This window comes from Symsagittifera roscoffensis, unplaced genomic scaffold (genome assembly GCF_963678635.1).
Source record: "Symsagittifera roscoffensis unplaced genomic scaffold, txSymRosc1.1 SCAFFOLD_114, whole genome shotgun sequence".
In the NCBI taxonomy this organism is placed as follows: domain Eukaryota; kingdom Metazoa; phylum Xenacoelomorpha; order Acoela; family Convolutidae; genus Symsagittifera; species Symsagittifera roscoffensis.
In genome coordinates, this window is record NW_026970604.1 from 22737 (window position 1) to 28420 (window position 5684).

Here is a 5684-nt window from a genome sequence, read left to right on the forward strand (position 1 = left end):
TTTATTCTTTCCCTCATTCCTGGCCAGTCATATCGGTGCAGTATTCGTTGTTGTACATTGTCTATTCCTTGATTCCCATCTGATCTGAACAGCACCTCCGTTTGATATAGCTGCGGTAGTATGGTTATGTTTGTGTAATTTTTTCTCTTAGTCTCTTCTCTTGCAGGCAACCACATCATCTGCTGTGTGGTAGAGTAAGCCCTTACGTTCCTTGTAGAACTGGCCCATAATCCCATAGCTGTCCTCCTCTAGGTCTCTTCTATCCTTTATTCTCGTTCGACTCCATTTGGAGAGATTGCTGGTCAACTTGTCGTTTTTCTGTGCTCGTTTCCAGTCCGATATCCTGTACCTCGCCTTCACAGGCTCTTTAAGTGCCATCTTTTGCCCGTTAAGTTCCCCGGGTTGTGGATATCATTTCAAAAGTTGACGCACACTATCCTATTCAAGACTTCTCTGTCACTCTCCGGCTCTATATTCGTCCTGACGTTTGAACTGCATGATGATCTCCTGAAAAATTTCTTTACAGCGCTATCATCTCTAGTTCTTCTCCTCCGTTCATGTCGTAATGGTCAAGGTTGTATGTCCCGGAGGTGAGATCAGTCTGCATATCGCTGTCCTGATTTCTTGTTTTTTCTTCCGGTAATATCGTGCACAAATTTTCTTGCTCCTCTGAACTCGCTATTGAGTCTTGGTCCCATTCTTCTGACTCCCCGGAAAAACTTGCCTCCTCACAATCCTTCTCAGTTTACAACCACTCCCCGGACTCTTGATCTAGTCTTAGTTCTTCAGCTTCCTCTTTAAACCAGGACGTCCGAGACGGTACTGTTTCCGCTAGTTTCGTGAAGTGATATATGATTGCCAATATCTTTTTATATCCCAATTCCGTCAAGCAGATCTTTAAATGGTCTATCTGTACGACGTCATTGAATTCTGAGCTTTCCACCGATTTGAGAGGGAAGTTCCTCTTCCTCTGGTCTTTCACTTGTAGACACGACAAACAATGCGTCGACCCACCTCTCGCAAGTTTCCCTCATTCCTGGCCAGTCATATCGGTGCAGTATTGGTTGTTGTACCTTGTCTATTCCTTGATGTCCCATCTGATCATGCGATCTGAACAGAACCTCCGTTTGATATAGCTGCGGTAGTATGATTATGTTTGTGTAATATTTTCTCTTCGTCTCTACTCTTGCAGGACACCACATCATCTGCTGTGTGATAGAGTAAGCCCTTAAGTTCCTTGTAGAACTGGCTCATGATCTCATAGCTGTCTTCCTCTAGGTCTCTTCTATCCTTTATTCTCGTTCGGCTCCATTTGGAGAGATTGCTGGTCAACTTGTCGTTTTTCTGTGCTCGTTTCCAGTCAGATATCCTGTACCTCGCCTTCACAGGCTCTTTAAGTGCCATCTATTGCCCATTTAGTTCCCCGGGTTGTGGATATCATTTTTAGAATTGACGTACTATCCTATTCAAAACTTCTCTGTCACTCTGCATCTCTAGATTCGTCCTGACGTTTGAACTGCATGATGATCTCCTGAAAAATTTCTTTACAGCGCTATCATCTCTAGTTCTTCTCCTCCGTTCATGTCGTAATGGTCAAGGTTGCATGTCCCGGAGGTGAGATCAGTCTGCATATCGCTGTCCTGATTTTTTGTTTTTTCTTCCGGTAATATCGTGCACAAATTTTCTTGCTCCTCTGAACTCGCTATTGAGTCTTGGTCCCATTCTTCTGACTCCCCGGAAAAACTTGCCTCCTCACAATCCTTCTCAGTTTACAACCACTCCCCGGACTCTTGATCTAGTCTTAGTTCTTCAGCTTCCTCTTTAAACCAGGACGTCCGAGACGGTACTGTTTCCGCTAGTTTCGTGAAGTGATATATGATTGCCAATATCTTTTTATATCCCAATTCCGTCAAGCAGATCTTTAAATGGTCTATCTGTACGACGTCATTGAATTCTGAGCTTTCCACCGATTTGAGAGGGAAGTTCCTCTTCCTCGGGTCTTTCACTTGTAGACACGACAAACATGCGTCGACCCACCTCTCGCAAGTTTCCCTCATTCCTGGCCAGTCATATCGGTGCAGTATTGGTTGTTGTACATTGTCTATTCCTTGATGTCCCATCTGATCATGCGATCTGAACAGAACCTCCGTTTGATATAGCTGCGGTAGTATGATTATGTTTGTGTAATATTTTCTCTTCGTCTCTACTCTTGCAGGACACCACATCATCTGCTGTGTGATAGAGTAAGCGCTTAAGTTCCTTGTAGAACTGGCTCATGATCTCATAGCTGTCCTCCTCTAGGTCTCTTCTATCCTTTATTCTCGTTCGGCTCCATTTGGAGAGATTGCTGGTCAACTTGTCGTTTTTCTGTGCTCGTTTCCAGTCAGATATCCTGTACCTCGCCTTCACAGGCTCTTTAAGTGCCATATTTTGCCCATTTAGTTCCCCGGGTTGTGGATATCATTTTTAGAATTGACGTACTATCCTATTCAAAACTTCTCTGTCACTCTGCATCTCTAGATTCGTCCTGACGTTTGAACTGCATGATGATCTCCTGAAAAAATTTCTCTACAGCGCTATCATCTCTAGTTCTTCTCCTCCGTTCATGTCGTAATGGTCAAGGTTGCATGTCCCGGAGGAGGGATCAGTCTGCATATCCCTGTCCTGATTTAATGTTTTTTCTTCCGGGAATATCGTGCACAAATTTTCTTGCTCCTCTGCACTCGCTATTGAGTCTTGGTCCCATTCTTCTGACTCCCCGGAGAAATTTGCCTCCTAACAATCCTTCTCAGTTTACAACCACTCCCCGGACTCTTGATCTAGTCTTAGTTCTTCAGCTTCCTCTTTAAGCCAGGACGTCCGAGATGGTACTGTTTCCTCTAGTTTTGTGAAGTGATATATGATTGCCAATATTTTTTATATCCCAATTCCGTCAAGCAGATCTTTAGATGGTCTATCTGTACGACGTCATTGAATTCTGAGCTTTCCACCGATTTGAGAGGGAAGTTCCTCTTCCTCGGGTCTTTCACTTGTAGACACGACAAACATGCGTCGACCCACCTCTCGCAAGTTTCCCTCATTCCTGACCAGTCATATCGGTGCAGTATTGGTTATTGTACATTGTCTATTCCTTGATGTCGCATCTGATCATGCGATCTGAACAGCACCTCCGTTTGATATAGCTGCGGTAGTATGATTATGTTCGTGTAATATTTTCTCTTCGTCTCTGCTCTTGCAGGCCACCACATCATCTGCTGTGTGATAGAGTAAGCCCTAACGTTCCTTGTAGAACTGGCTCATGATCTCATAGCTGTCCTCCTCTAGGTCTCTTCTATCTTTTATTCTCGTTCGGCTCCATTTGGAGAGATTGCTGGTCAACTTGTCGTTTTTCTGTGCTCGTTTCCAGTCCGATATCCTGTACCTTGCCTTCACAGGCTCTTTAAGTGCCATCTGTTGCCCGTTTAGTTCCCCGGGTTGTGGATATCATTTTTAAAATTGACGCATACTATCCTATTCAAGACTTCTCTGTCACTCTCCGGCTATAGATTCGTCCTGACGTTTGAAATGCATGATGATCTCCTAAAAAAATTTCTTTACAGCGCTATAATCTCTAGTTCTTCTCCTCCGTTCATGTCGTAATGGTCAAGGTTGTATGTCCCGGAGGAGGGATCAGTCTGCATTTCCCTGTCCTGATTTCTTCTTTTTTCTTCCGCTAATATCGTGCACAAACTTTCTTGCTCATCTGCACTCGCTATTGAGTCTTGGTCCCATTCTTCTAACTCCCCGGACAATTGTGCCTCTTCACAGTCCTTCTCATTTGACAACCACTCCCCGGACTCTTGATCTAGTCTTCGTTCTTCAGCTTCCTCTTTAAACCAGGACGTCCGACACGGTACTGTTTCCGCTAGTTTCGTGAAGTGATATATGATTGCCAATATCTTGTTATATCCCAATTCCGTCAAGCAGATCTTTAGATGGTCTATCTGTACGACGTCATTGAATTCTGAGCTTTCTACCGATTCGAGAGTGAAATTCATCTTCTTCGGGTTTTTCACTTGTAGACACTGCAAACATGCGTTGACCCACCTTTCGCAAGCTTCCCCCATTCCTGGCCAGTCAAATCGGTGCAGTATTTTTTGTTGCACCTTGTCTGGTCCTTGATGTCCCATCTGATCGTGCGATCTGGACAGCAACTCCGTTTGATATAGCTGCGGTAGTATGATTATGTTTGTGTAATATTTTCTCTTCGTCTCTTCTCTTGCAGGCCACCACATCATCTGCTGTGTGGTAGAGTAGGCCCTTACGTTCGTTGTAGAACTGGCCCATGATCCCATAGCTGTCCTCCTCTAGGTCTCTTCTATCCTTTATTCTTTCCCTCATTCCTGGCCAGTCATATCGGTGCAGTATTCGTTGTTGTACATTGTCTATTCCTTGATGTCCCATCTGATCTGAACAGCACCTCCGTTTGATATAGCTGTGGTAGTATGATTATGTTTGTGTAATTTTTTCTCTTAGTCTCTTCTCTTGCAGGCCACCACATCATCTGCTGTGTGATAGAGTAAGCCCTTACGTTCCTTGTAGAACTGGCTCTTGATCTCATAGCTGTCCTCCTCTAGGTCTCTTCTATCCTTTATTCTCGTTCGGCTCCATTTGGAGAGATTGCTGGTCAACTTGTCGTTTTTCTGTGCTCGTTTCCACTCCGATATCCTGTAACTCGCCTTCACAGGTTCTTTAAGTGCCATCTTTTGCCCGTTTAGTTCCCCGGGTTGTGGATATCATTTTTAAAATTGACGCATACTATCCTATTCAAGGCTTCTCTGTCACTCTCCGGCTCTAGATTCGTCCCGACGTTTGAAATGCATGATGATCTCCTGAAAAAATTTCTTTACAGCGCTATAATCTCTAGTTCTTCTCCTCCGTTCATGTCGTAATGGTCAAGGTTGTATGTCCCGGAGGAGGGATCAGTCTGCATTTCCCTGTCCTGATTTCCTCTTTTTTCTTCCGCTAATATCGTGCACAAATTTTCTTGCTCATCTGCACTCGCTATTGAATCTTGGTCCCATTCTTTTGACTCCCCGGACAATTGTGCCTCTTCACAGTCCTTCTCATTTGACAACCACTCCCCGGACTCTTGATCTAGTCTTTGTTCTTCAGCTTCCTCTTTAAACCAGGACGTCCGACACGGTACTGTTTCCGCTAGTTTCGTGAAGTGATATATGATTGCCAATATCTTGTTATATCCCAATTCCGTCAAGCAGATCTTTAGATGGTCTATCTGTACGACGTCATTGAATTCTGAGCTTTCCACCGATTCGAGAGTGAAATTCATCTTCTTCGGGTTTTTCACTTGTAGACACTGCAAACATGCGTTGACCCACCTTTCGCAAGCTTCCCCCATTCCTGGCCAGTCAAATCGGTGCAGTATTTTTTGTTGCACCTTGTCTGTTCCTTGATGTCCCATCTGATCGTGCGATCTGGACAGCAACTCCGTTTGATATAGCTGCGGTAGTATGATTATGTTTGTGTAATATTTTCTCTTCGTCTCTTCTCTCGCAGGCCACCACATCATCTGCTGTGTGGTAGAGTAAGCCCTTACGTTCGTTGTAGAACTGGCCCATGATCCCATAGCTGTCCTCCTCTAGGTCTCTTCTATCCTTTATTCTTTCCCTCATTCCTGGCCAGTC